Below are 15,785 nucleotides of genomic sequence, written 5' to 3' on the forward strand. Positions count from 1 at the left end.
AAAATAAACTCAACAGCTCATTTACTCAATCAGTCTCCCTTGCAAGAACTAACCACGACCGTTTGTGCTTAACTTTAACAAATTGGTCGATCACCTAATCACACAGCTGCATCGATTATTTCAAATTCAAACGAATTGCCGGCTATTTCAGATTTTTTAATGTTTCGAAAACGATATCGCTTTCACGGGTACCTCCTATAATTGACCTATGACCTCTACATACTTTGAGTAACACTTCGATAATTTAACACCAATTAACGAAACATTTATTCACATTTTCGACCTTTTAACTATTGGACTTGTTAATATGATATCACAGGTAACAATCCCGAAAGAAACTACCAACTTTGCAATCGCTTTTTACAACTTTGTAAGCAGTTTCTTGTCGATTCGTTGGTAGGCTGTGGTGATAATCTGCTTATATATAAGACATTCTCGGAACATTTACCTAATGTTTTCGAAATTTAACTACGGGGTTGTCATGAAAATGACTTAAGTTAAATATATAAGCAACTCCGCCAACATTTCCATCGTTTTTTTCCAACTTTGCACGGTGTTTTCAAACATTTTGCCCTCACCACATGGCAACATCTATAGACTGCTTTCAATTGGCTTTTATTGAATTTCTCGACTTTACAACTGCGCGTTTCTATATGCCAACAACTTAAGTCATATATACAAATACATCTACTAACTTTTCAATAACTTTGCACAATTTTGCAATCACTTTGAACAACTTTGCACGGAGTGGTAACAGCGTAAATCCCACTACGTGCCGACAGATCAGCAACTTGTTCTTGAAATTAGAAGGAATTTGAAAACTGTCCATTAATTAAAAATTCCACGATTTTCCACTATAAATGATCGACATCACAGTAAGAAAGAATGCAGGAACGTTGCCTTATATATTTTCGATATGCGTGATGAAACAAAAAAAAATAAACTCAACAGGTCATTTACTCAGGCAGTCTCCTATGCAAGAACTAACCACGCCCGTTTGTGCTTTACTTTAAACATTGGTCGATCACCTAACCACACAGCTGCATCGATTATTTGAAATTCAGCCAAATTGCCGGCTATTTCAGATTTGTTTATGTTTCAAAAACGATATCGCTTTCACATGTACCTCCTATAACTGACCTATGACCTCTACATACTTTGATTAACACTACCATAATTTAACACCAAGTAACGAAACATTTATTCACATTTTCGAACTTTTAACTATTGGACTTGTTAATATGATATCACAGGTAACAATCACGAATGAAACTACCAACTTTGCAATCGCTTTTTACAACTTTGTAAGCAGTTTCTTGTTGATTTTTTGGCAGGCTGTGGTGATAATCTGCTTATTTATGAGACATTCTTGGAACATTTACTTAATGTTTTCGAAATTTAACTGCGGGGTTGTCATGACAATGACATAGGTTAAATATATAAGCAACTCCGCCAACATTTCCTTCGCTTATTCCAACGTTGCACGGTGTTTTCTAACATTTTATCTTCAGCTCATGGGAACAACTATAGACAGCTTTCAATTGGCTTTTATTGAATTTCTCGACTTTACAACTGCGCATTTCTATATGCCAACAACTTAGGTCATACATACAAATACATCTACTAACTTTTCAATAACTTTGCACAACTTTGCAATCACTTTGAACAATTTTCCACGGAGTGGTGACAGCGTAAATCCCACTACCTGCCGACAGCTCAGCAACTTGTTCTTGAAAATTAGAAGGAATTTGAAAACTTTCCATTAATTAAAACAGTTACAATAATTCCACGATTTCCCACTATAAATAATCGACATCACAGTAAGAAAGAAGGCAGGAACGTTGCCTTGTATATTTTCGATATGCGTGATGAAACAAAAAAAAAACTCAACAGCTCATTTACTCAGGCAGACTCCTATGCAAGAACTAACCACGCCCGTTTGTGCTTTACTTTAAACATTGGTCGATCACCTAACCTCACAGCTGCATCGATTATTTGAAATTCAGCTGAATTGCCGGCTATTTCAGATTTTTTAATGTTTCCAAAACGATATCGCTTTCACAGGTACCTCCTATAATTGACCTATGACCTCTACATACGTTGAGTAACACTACGATAATTTAACACCAATTAACGAAACATTTATTCACATTTTCGAACTTTTAACTATTGGACTTGTTAATATGATATCACAGGTAACAATCCCGATCGAAACTACCAACTTTGCAATCGCTTTTTACAACTTTGTAAGCAGTTTCTTGTCGATTTTTTGGTAGGCTGTGGTGATAATCTGCTTATATATAAGACATTCTCGGAACATTTACTTAATGTTTTCAAAATTTAACTGCGGGGTTGTCATGAAAATGACTTACGTTAAATATATAAGCAACTCCGCCAACATTTCCATCGTTTTTTTCCAACTTTGCACGGTGTTTTCAAACATTTTGCCCTCACCTCATGGCAACATCTATAGACTGCTTTCAATCGGTTTTTATTAAATTTCTCGACTTTACAACTGCGTGTTTCTATATGCCAAAAACTTAGTTCATACATACAAATCCATCTACCAACTTTGCAATAACTTTGCACAATTTTGCAATCACTTTGAATAACTTTGCCGGGAGTGTTAACAGCGTAAATCCCACTACGTGCCGACAGCTCAGCAACTTGTTCTTGAAATCTAGAAGGAATTTGAAAACTTTGTATTAATTAAAACAGTTACAAAATTTCTACGATTTTCCACTATAAATGATCTACATCACAGTAAAAAGAATGCAGGAACGTTGCCTTATATATTTCCGATATTCGTGATGGAACTAAAAAATAAACTCAACAGCTCATTTACTCAAGCAGTCTCCCATGCAAGAACTAACCACGCCCGTTTGTACTTTACTTTAAACATTGGTCGATCACCTAACCACACAGCTGCATCGATTATTCGAAATTCAGCCGAATTGCCGGCTATTTCAGATTTTTTTATGTTTCAAAAACGATATCGCTTTCACATGTACCTCCTATAACTGACCTATGACCTCTACATACTTTGAGTAACACTACGATAATTTAACACCAATTAACGAAACATTTATTCACATTTTCGAACTTTTAACTATTGGACTTGTTAATATGATATCACAGGTAACAATCCCGAATGAAACTACCAACTTTGCAATCGCTTTTTACAACTTTGTAAGCAGTTTCTTGTCGATTTTTTGGTAGGCTGTGGTGATAATCTGCTTATATATAAGACATTCTCGGAACATTTACTTAATGTTTTCGAAATTTAACTGCGGGGTTGTCATGAAAATGACTTACGTTAAATACATAAGCAACTCCGCCAACATTTTCTTTGTTTTTTCCAACTTTGCACGGTGTTTTCAAACATTTTGCCCTCACCTCATGGCAACATCTATAGACTGCTTTCAAATGGATTTATTGAATTTCTCGACTTTACAACTGCGCGTTTCTACATGCCAACAACTTAGGCCATATATACAAATACATCTACCAACTTTTCAATAACTTTGCACAACTTTGCAATCACTTTGAACAACTTTGCACGGAGTGGTAACAGCGTAAATCCCACTACGTGCCGACAGATCAGCAACTTGTTCTTGAAATTAGAAGGAATTTGAAAACTGTCCGTTAATTAAAACAGTTACAACAATTCCACGATTTTCCACTATAAATGATCGACATCACAGTAAGAAAGAATGCAGGAACGTTGCCTTATATATTTTCGATATGCGTGATGGAACAAAAAAAATAAACTCAACAGCTCATTTACTCAATCAGTCTCCCTTGCAAGAACTAACCACGCCTGTTTGTGCTTTACTTTAAAAACATTGGTCGATCACCTAATCACACAGCTGCATCGATTATTTGAAATTCAGCCGAATTGCCGGCTATTTCAGATTTTTTAATGTTTCAAAAACGATATCGCTTTCACAGGTACCTCCTATAATTGACCTATGACCTCTACATACTTTGATTAACACTTCGATAATTTAACACCAATTAACGAAACATTTATTCATATTTTCGAACTTTTAACTATTGGACTTGTTAATATGATATCACAGGTAACAATCCCGAATGAAACTACCAACTTTGCAATCGCTTTTTACAACTTTGTAAGCAGTTTCTTGTCGATTTTTTGGTAGGCTGTGGTGATAATCTGCTTATATATGAGGCATTCTTGGAACATTTACTTAATGTTTTCGAAATTTAACTGCGGGGTTGTCATGACAATGACTTAGGTTAAATATATAAGCAACTCCGCCAACATTTCCTTCGCTTATTCCAACATTGCACGTTGTTTTCTAACATTTTGCCCTCACCTCATGGCAACATCTATAGACTGCTTTCAATTGGCTTTTATTGATTTTTTCGACTTTACAACTGCGCGTTTCCATATGCCAACAACTTAGGTCATACATACAAATACATCTACTAACTTTTCAATAACTTTGCACAACTTTGCAATCACTTTGAACAATTTTGCACGGAGTGGTGACAGCGTAAATCCCACTACGTGCCGTCAGCTCAGCAACTTGTTCTTGAAAATTAGAAGGAATTTGAAAACTTTCCATGAATTAAAACAGTTACAAAAATTCCACGATTTTCCACTATAAATGATCGACATCACAGTAAGAAGAATGCAGGAACGTTGCCTTATATATTTTCGATATGCGTGATGAAAAAAAAAAAAAAATAAACTCAACAGCTCATTTACTCAAGCAGTCTCCCATGCAAGAACTAACCACGCCCGTTTGTGCTTTACTTTAAACATTTGTCGATCACTTAACCACACAGCTGCATCGATTATTTGAAATTCAGCTGAATTGCCGGCTATTTCAGATTTTTTAATGTTTCAAAAACGATATCGCTTTCACAGGCACCTCCTATAATTGACCTATGACCTCTACATACTTTGATTAACACTACGATAATTTAACACCAATTAACGAAACATTTATTCACATTTTCGAACTTTTAACTAATGGACTTGTTAATATAATATCACAGGTAACAATCTCGAATGAAACTACCAACTTTGCAATAGCATTTTACAACTTTGTTGCAGTTGGTTGTCGATTTTACGGTTGCTGTTGTGATAATCTGCTTATATATGAGACATTCTCGGAACATTTACTTAATGTTTTCGAAATTTAACTGCGGGTCTGTCATGACAATGACTTAGGTTAAATATATAAGCAACTCCGCCAACATTTCCTTCGCTTTTCGAACTTTGCACGGTGTGTTCTAACATTTTACCCTCAGCTCATGGGAACATCTATAGGCAGCTTTCAATCGGTTTTTATTAAATTTCTCGACTATACAACTGCGTGTTTCAATATGCCAACAACTTAGGTCATACATACAAATCCATCTACCAACTTTGCAATAACTTTGCACAATTTTGCAATCACTTTGAATAACTTTGCCGGGAGTGTTAACAGCGTAAATCCCACTACGTGCCGACAGCTCAGCAACTTGTTCTTGAAATCTAGAAGGAATTTGAAAACTTTGTAATATTTAAAACAGTTACAAAAATTCTACGATTTTCCACTATAAATGATCGACATCACAGTAAAAAGAATGCAGGAAAGTTGCCTTATATATTTTCGATATGCGTGATGGAACTAAAAAAATAAACTCAACAGCTCATTTACTCAAGCAGTCACCCATGCAAGAACTAACCACGCCCGTTTGTACTTTACTTTAAACATTGCTCGATCACCTAACCACACAGCTGCATCGATTATTGGAAATTCAGCCGAATTGCCGGCTATTTCAGATTTTTTTATGTTTCAAAAACGATATCGCTTTCACGGGTACCTCCTATAATTGACCTATGACCTCTACATACTTTGAGTAACACTACGCTAATTTAACACCAACTAACGAAACATTTATTCACATTTTCGAACTTTTAACTATTGGACTTGTTAATATGATATCACAGGTAACAATCCCGAATGAAACTACCTACTTTGCAATCGCTTTTTACAACTTTGTAAGCAGTTTCTTGTCGATTTTTTGGTAGGCTGTTGTGATAATCTGCTTATATATAAGACATTCTAGGAACATTTACTTAATGTTTTCGAAATTTAACTGCGGGGTTGTCATGAAAATGACTTACGTTACACTTATTCAATGAAACACTTATTCACATTTTCGAACTTTTAACTATTGGACATGTTAATATGATATCACAGGTAACAATCCCGAATGAAACTACCTACTTTGCAATCGCTTTTTACAACTTTGTAAGCAGTTTCTTGTCGATTTTTTGTAGGCTGTGGTGATAATCTGCTTATATATAAGACATTCTCGGAACATTTACTTAATGTGTTCGAAATTTAACTGCGGGGTTGTCATGAAAATGACTTACGTTAAATATATAAGCAACTCCGCCAACATTTCCATCGTTTTTTTTCCAACTTTGCACGGTGTTTTCAAACATTTTGCCCTCACCTCATGGCAACATCTATAGACTGCTTTCAATTGGCTTTTATTGAATTTCTCGACTTTACAACTGCACGTTTCTACATGCCAACAACTTAAGTCATATATACAAATACATCTACCAACTTTTCAATAACTTTGCACAACTTTGCAATCACTTTGAACAACTTTGCACGGAGTGGTAACAGCGTAAATCCCACTACGTGCCGACAGATCAGCAACTTGTTCTTGAAATTAGAAGGAATTTGAAAACTGTCCGTTAATTAAAACAGTTACAACAATTCCACGATTTTCCACTATAAATGATCGACATCACAGTAAGAAAGAATGCAGGAACGTTGCCTTATATATTTTCGATATGCGTGATGGAACAAAAAAAATAAACTCAACAGCTCATTTACTCAATCAGTCTCCCTTGCAAGAACTAACCACGCCTGTTTGTGCTTTACTTTAAAAACATTGGTCGATCACCTAATCACACAGCTGCATCGATTATTTGAAATTCAGCCGAATTGCCGGCTATTTCAGATTTTTTAATGTTTCAAAAACGATATCGCTTTCACAGGTACCTCCTATAATTGACCTATGACCTCTACATACTTTGATTAACACTTCGATAATTTAACACCAATTAACGAAACATTTATTCATCTTTTCGAACTTTTAACTATTGGACTTGTTAATATGATATCACAGGTAACAATCCCGAATGAAACTACCAACTTTGCAATCGCTTTTTACAACTTTGTAAGCAGTTTCTTGTCGATTTTTTGGTAGGCTGTGGTGATAATCTGCTTATATATGAGGCATTCTTGGAACATTTACTTAATGTTTTCGAAATTTAACTGCGGGGTTGTCATGACAATGACTTAGGTTAAATATATAAGCAACTCCGCCAACATTTCCTTCGCTTATTCCAACATTGCACGTTGTTTTCTAACATTTTGCCTTCACCTCATGGCAACATCTATAGACTGCTTTCAATTGGCTTTTATTGATTTTTTCGACTTTACAACTGCGCGTTTCTATATGCCAACAACTTAGGTCATACATACAAATACATCTACTAACTTTTCAATAACTTTGCACAACTTTGCAATCACTTTGAACAATTGTGCACGGAGTGGTGACAGCGTAAATCCCACTACGTGCCGTCAGCTCAGCAACTTGTTCTTGAAAATTAGAAGGAATTTGAAAACTTTCCATAAATTAAAACAGTTACAAAAATTCCACGATTTTCCACTATAAATGATCGACATCACAGTAAGAAGAATGCAGGAACGTTGCCTTATATATTTTCGATATGCGTGATGAAACAAAAAAAAATAAACTCAACAGCTCATTTACTCAAGCAGTCTCCCATGCAAGAACTAACCACGCCCGTTTGTGCTTTACTTTAAACATTTGTCGATCACCTAACCACACAGCTGCATCGATTATTTGAAATTCAGCTGAATTGCCGGCTATTTCAGATTTTTTAATGTTTCAAAAACGATATCGCTTTCACAGGCACCTCCTATAATTGACCTATGACCTCTACATACTTTGATTAACACTACGATAATTTAACACCAATTAACGAAACATTTATTCACATTTTCGAACTTTTAACTAATGGACTTGTTAATATAATATCACATGTAACAATCTCGAATGAAACTACCAACTTTGCAATAGCATTTTACAACTTTGTTGCAGTTGGTTGTCGATTTTACGGTTGCTGTTGTGATAATCTGCTTATATATGAGACATTCTCGGAACATTTACTTAATGTTTTCGAAATTTAACTGCGGGTCTGTCATGACAATGACTTAGGTTAAATATATAAGCAACTCCGCCAACATTTCCTTCGCTTTTCGAACTTTGCACGGTGTGTTCTAACATTTTACCCTCAGCTCATGGGAACATCTATAGGCAGCTTTCAATCGGTTTTTATTAAATTTCTCGACTATACAACTGCGTGTTTCAATATGCCAACAACTTAGGTCATACATACAAATCCATCTACCAACTTTGCAATAACTTTTCACAATTTTGCAATCACTTTGAATAACTTTGCCGGGAGTGTTAACAGCGTAAATCCCACTACGTGCCGACAGCTCAGCAACTTGTTCTTGAAATCTAGAAGGAATTTGAAAACTTTGTAATATTTAAAACAGTTACAAAAATTCTACGATTTTCCACTATAAATGATCGACATCACAGTAAAAAGAATGCAGGAAAGTTGCCTTATATATTTTCGATATGCGTGATGGAACTAAAAAAATAAACTCAACAGCTCATTTACTCAAGCAGTCACCCATGCAAGAACTAACCACGCCCGTTTGTACTTTACTTTAAACATTGCTCGATCACCTAACCACACAGCTGCATCGATTATTGGAAATTCAGCCGAATTGCCGGCTATTTCAGATTTTTTTATGTTTCAAAAACGATATCGCTTTCACGGGTACCTCCTATAATTGACCTATGACCTCTACATACTTTGAGTAACACTACGCTAATTTAACACCAATTAACGAAACATTTATTCACATTTTCGAACTTTTAACTATTGGACTTGTTAATATGATATCACAGGTAACAATCCCGAATGAAACTACCTACTTTGCAATCGCTTTTTACAACTTTGTAAGCAGTTTCTTGTCGATTTTTTGGTAGGCTGTTGTGATAATCTGCTTATATATAAGACATTCTAGGAACATTTACTTAATGTTTTCGAAATTTAACTGCGGGGTTGTCATGAAAATGACTTACGTTACACTTATTCAATGAAACACTTATTCACATTTTCGAACTTTTAACTATTGGACATGTTAATATGATATCACAGGTAACAATCCCGAATGAAACTACCAACTTTGCAATCGCTTTTTACAACTTTGTAAGCAGTTTCTTGTCGATTTTTTGTAGGCTGTGGTGATAATCTGCTTATATATAATACATTCTCGGAACATTTACTTAATGTTTTCGAAATTTAACTGCGGGGTTGTCATGAAAATGACTTACGTTAAATATATAAGCAACTCCGCCAACATTTCCATCGTTTTTTTTCCAACTTTGCACGGTGTTTTCAAACATTTTGCCCTCACCTCATGGCAACATCTATAGACTGCTTTCAATTGGCTTTTATTGAATTTCTCGACTTTACAACTGCACGTTTCTACATGCCAACAACTTAGGCCATATATACAAATACATCTACCAACTTTTCAATAACTTTGCACAACTTTGCAATCACTTTGAACAACTTTGCACGGAGTGTTAACAGCGTAAATCCCACTACGTGCCGACAGCTCAGCAACTTGTTCTTGAAAATTAGAAGGAATTTGAAAACTTTCCATTAATTAAAACAGTTACAAAAATTCCACGATTTTCCACTACAAATGATCGACATCACAGTAAGAAAGAATGCAGGAACGTTTCCTTATATGTTTTTGATATGCGTGATGGAACAAAAAAATAAACTCAACAGCTCATTCACTCAATCAGTCTCCCTTGCAAGAACTAACCACGCCTGTTTGTGCTTTACTTTAAAAACATTGGTCGATCACCTAATCACACAGCTGCATCGATTATTTGAAATTCAGCCGAATTGCCGGCTATTTCAGAATTTTTAATGTTTCAAAAACGATATCGCTTTCACAGGTACCTCCTATAATTGACCTATGACCTCTACATACTTTGATTAACACTTCGATAATTTAACACCAATTAACGAAACATTTATTCACATTTTCGAACTTTTAACTATTGGACTTGTTGATATGATATCACAGGTAACAATCCCGAATGAAACTACCAACTTTGCAATCGCTTTTTACAACTTTGTAAGCAGTTTCTTGTCGATTTTTTGGTAGGCTGTGGTGATAATCTGCTTATATATGAGGCATTCTTGGAACATTTACTTAATGTTTTCGAAATTTAACTGCGGGGTTGTCATGACAATGACTTAGGTTAAATATATAAGCAACTCCGCCAACATTTCCTTCGCTTATTCCAACATTGCACGTTGTTTTCTAACATTTTGCCCTCACCTCATGGCAACATCTATAGACTGCTTTCAATTGGCTTTTATTGATTTTTTCGACTTTACAACTGCGCGTTTCTATATGCCAACAACTTAGGTCATACATACAAATACATCTACTAACTTTTCAATAACTTTGCACAACTTTGCAATCACTTTGAACAATTTTGCACGGAGTGGTGACAGCGTAAATCCCACTACGTGCCGTCAGCTCAGCAACATGTTCTTGAAAATTAGAAGGAATTTGAAAACTTTCCATAAATTAAAAAAGTTACAAAAATTCCACGATTTTCCACTATAAATGATCGACATCACAGTAAGAAGAATGCAGGAACGTTGCCTTATATATTTTCGATATGCGTGATGAAACAAAAAAAAATAAACTCAACAGCTCATTTACTCAAACAGTCTCCCATGCAAGAACTAACCACGCCCGTTTGTGCTTTACTTTAAACATTTGTCGATCACCTAACCACACAGCTGCATCGATTATTTGAAATTCAGCTGAATTGCCGGCTATTTCAGATTTTTTAATGTTTCAAAAACGATATCGCTTTCACAGGCACCTCCTATAATTGACCTATGACCTCTACATACTTTGATTAACACTACGATAATTTAACACCAATTAACGAAACATTTATTCACATTTTCGAACTTTTAACTAATGGACTTGTTAATATAATATCACATGTAACAATCTCGAATGAAACTACCAACTTTGCAATAGCATTTTACAACTTTGTTGCAGTTGGTTGTCGATTTTACGGTTGCTGTTGTGATAATCTGCTTATATATGAGACATTCTCGGAACATTTACTTAATGTTTTCGAAATTTAACTGCGGGTCTGTCATGACAATGACTTAGGTTAAATATATAAGCAACTCCGCCAACATTTCCTTCGCTTATTCCAACATTGCACGGTGTTTTCTAACATTTTACCTTCAGCTCATGGGAACAACTATAGACTGCTTTCAATTGGCTTTTATTGATTTTTTCGACTTTACAACTGCGCGTTTCTATATGCCAACAACTTAGGTCATACATACAAATACATCTACTAACTTTTCAATAACTTTGCACAACTTTGCAATCACTTTGAACAATTTTGCACGGAATGGTGACAGCGTAAATCCCACTACGTGCCGACAGCTCAGCAACTTGTTCTTGAAAATTAGAAGGAATTTGAAAACTTTCCATAAATTAAAACTGTTACAAAAATTCCACGATTTTCCACTATAAATGATCGACATCACAGTAAGTAAAATGCAAGAACGTTGCCTTATATATTTTCGATATGCGTGATGGAACTAAAATAATAAACTCAACAGCTCATTTACTCAAGCAGTCTCCCATGCAAGAACTAACCACGCCTGTTTGTACTTTACTTTAAACATTGGTCGATCACCTAACCACACAGCTGCATCGATTATTGGAAATTTAGTTGAATTGCCGGCTATTTCAGATTTTTTTATGTTTCAAAAACGATATCGCTTTCACATGTACCTCCTATAACTGACCTATGACCTCTACATACTTTGAGTAACACTACGATAATTTAACACCAATTAACGAAACATTTATTCACATTTTCGAACTTTTAACTATTGGACTTGTTAATATGATATCACAGGTAACAATCCCGAATGAAACTACCAACTTTTGCAATCGCTTTTTACAACTTTGTAAGCAGTTTCTTGTCGATTCTTTGGTAGGCTGTGGTGATAATCTGCTTATATATAAGACATTCTCGGAACAGTTACTTAATGTTTTCGAAATTTAACTGCGGGGTTGTCATAAAAATGACTTACGTTAAATATATAAGCAACTCCGCCAACATTTCCATCGTTTTTTGCAACTTAGCACGGTGTTTTCAAACATTTTGCCCTCACCTAATGGCAACATCTATAGACTGCTTTCAATTGGCTTTTATTGAATTTCTCGACTTTACAACTGCGCGTTTCTATATGCCAACAACTTAAGTCATATATACAAATACATCTACCAACTTTTCAATAACTTTGCACAACTTTGCAATCACTTTGAACAACTTTGCACGGAGTGGTAACAGCGTAAATCCCACTACATGCCTACAGATCAGCAACTTGTTCTTGAAATTAGAAGGAATTTGAAAACTGTCCATTAATTAAGGTAGCGAGAAGGGAAATTTTCACTTTTTTCTTGATTTTTCACAAATTGATAAAACGGTTACTTTAGACCTTGATACATCACCCCGGGTTTACAAAAGATCGAAATTGCGAAATAACGTTGCTCAAATTAGTGTTTTAAAACACTAGCAGAAAAGACTACAACTGGCGTTTCGTGGATATTTGCATAATGTTTATCTTTGAAAGGGTTTAAATGATAACATCTTATCTGTATACTCTGTTGTTGACGATTCTGATATAACGGGTGATAAGCTTCCAGTTGCAAACAATGCGTGTTTATCTAACGTCCATTGTCAGCATTATTGTCAGTCGAGACTTCGACCGAGAAACATGGTCATACAGTACTCATTTCGCCCAACCTTCCGCTTTTACATCGACCGCTTATCGCTTAATTTCCGACCACGCGGTCTTGTCCGACCGGAAACCGACCGCATTTTAATCGCGTTTTGTTTTCGCTCGCTCGCTCGCTCATTGAAAACATTGACCGCTCGCCCAAATACTGATCACTGGCACATGGGTGGTCGAAATGGTGGTTTTAATAGTAAAGTGTGAACATACAACTAGTATTAACTATTATTACATTCTGAACGACACTTCAAATCTAATAGTTGTATTACACTTGTATCGTGAAAGCAACTGAACTGGGACCTCTTGTTACGTGTTTTGGGTGCTTGTTCTAGATGTAATATTTTTTTTTTAATGAGACAGTTACGTGAAAAAAGCCTAGGTAACTCCTTTTGAGAGAGCAGAGAAACGAGGAAATGTTAGTGATTAATTCCAAAAATAACGATACCGAATCCACATCGATCCACGTCTGGAAAAATTTGACATTGAATTTTTAAAATTAAGTCACGATCATTGAACGAGTTCGGTCTATACCGTATACGTACCATAAAAGTGTTCCCACAACAAATATTTTCGACTAAAAACGGCCATATGCCCTGAAAGAATCGAACAGAGCTTGACATGTATGAATAATTTATTGGGCTTAAAAGAAAAACGTGTCAAATTTAGTTATAGCCATAACTTTTTTAGCGCGGAAGTTGCCAACAAATGTAAAAAAAAATCGTGAATTTCATAGATTCGAATAAAATAAAGCAAGCGATTGATAAGGATGATTATTAATATTTTCCCCGATGCTCTTCGAATTTTTATTTTTTTTATTTCAAGGTAAGAAATGGCTAGTTGAAGTTGCATTGTCTTCAATGCGGTTGTTTCACCGCGAACAACTCTAGCTCTGTTTTTGCATGGTTTAGTTTTGCGATGTAAAATAAAATATATATTAAAATAATAATACTTGTTTAATTATTTGGGGTTTCAGCCCACAAATTACGGACATGATCCCCATGAATTACGGTCAATGTTTGTATTCTCTCGGCTGATTGTCACGGTGTTGATCGACGCTCTTCCTAAACTCAGCCTGAGTATGGAGAAACCAACGGGGATCGACATTCCAAACAAACAATCGAAATTATCAACGAAAGACGAGATTTTTCTAGATATTTACAAACATACTGTCATGACAAACATATGTAAAATTAACAAATACACAAAGAGGTGTAATATTAGGTTTTATTTTAGGCTTAGAAATATTTTCTTTCACTCAGCCCATGCATGTAACTGCCATTTAGATTTACGGTCCTTTAGCATCGGGGGGAAACAACAATAGTTATACAAAACACATTGCGAAGACTCAACAATCAGGAAAGAAACCTCAGACAACCATGTCGTACTTGTGTTGAAATACATTTTGTATTTCACGTCAGAATATTGTTTAAAATAAAATATTCAGTCCAGGCCAAATCGAGGTCAAAGGGTCAGGTTGCGTGCATATAATTATAGATAGTTAAAACAAAAAGTATTTGAACTTTTGTCAGCTGTTCAACATCTATAAAAAACAGAAAGACAATTATAAGACAATGTGAACCTCGGAAATTATTCTGTTAGTCCGAATTTTAAATGCGCGCGAGCGAGCAGGTGGGCGGTGATATTTCAGGGTTTGCGCGGTCGAAAATGAAGCGGAAATTTTCTGGTCGAATTCAACAAGCGGTCGCAAAAGCGAGAAAAAAAGGTGATTGGAAAGCGGAAGCGGGCGGGAGGTTGTGCGAAAGGAGTACTGTAACTTTGCACAACTTTCTTTTAAATCGTTTTATTTTCCAAGTCAATATTCTATTTTACTAATACATTTTTTTTCTAACGCAATGGCGAAGAAAAGAAAGAAAGCGTCGACAGACGAGGCAAAGAAAAATCTGCCACTCAGTGTCGCGCTCTGACACAGCAATTTTTTTCAAACATCGGCCATTTTGTTTCACCATGAAAACCGTTTTATTAGATGTCTTATCAGAGACACTTGAAGGATTAGCTTGTTTGTAAACTGTCAGCATGTACAGTGGGACAGTAATGTTTGTCAGAGGATTATCCTTCGTTGTTCGTTTGCATAACAATGGAAAACCCGAACGTTCCTGAGTACGGACTCAAATGCCAGCAGTTTTCTTCATTTTTCACGCTCGAGCTTGAAATTATTCATTATCTGACACTCTTTATGAGTTCTATGATATCAGTGGTTAATATGTTTGGCCATTTTTAGTGTATATTTATAATAATGCAGCAAATCTACAGTGTTTTATTAACCAAAACTGTTTTTCGCGTTTTTCTCGAGTTGAAGTTTTGATCGAGTACGACTCATTGGGACCGCCGCCAAATCAAGTGCGTTCGGACTAGGACATTCAAACGCGCAGTTATCGTTCAAAAGATAATGATGGTGCGAAATATGTCTGGGTTTTTAAAGAAAATGCTTTGTCACAGAATAATAGTCTGTTAAAGGTGCCAAGTATGAAATAATTTAAGGACAAAAAAACAAACCTGAATAGAAATCGGAATAATAGCTCTTTTGATTATCGGAGACGCATTTCAATGGGCTTGATTACGGACAATGCATGACGTAAATTTCACCAGGAAATTCCGCAGTGTGCTCTCGCAATCGCGTACTTAGTCATTTTTACAAGGTTCGCCATTTTTGATGTCACGTGATAATTATGTAAACAATGACTGTCCAGTTTGTGCGAACTTGTACCTCTATACTTAGTCTTTTGATATATATAACCTAAATTACTGT

Source organism: Saccoglossus kowalevskii, chromosome 7 (genome assembly GCF_978046115.1).
Source record: "Saccoglossus kowalevskii chromosome 7, keSacKowa6.1, whole genome shotgun sequence".
Classification (NCBI taxonomy): domain Eukaryota; kingdom Metazoa; phylum Hemichordata; class Enteropneusta; family Harrimaniidae; genus Saccoglossus; species Saccoglossus kowalevskii.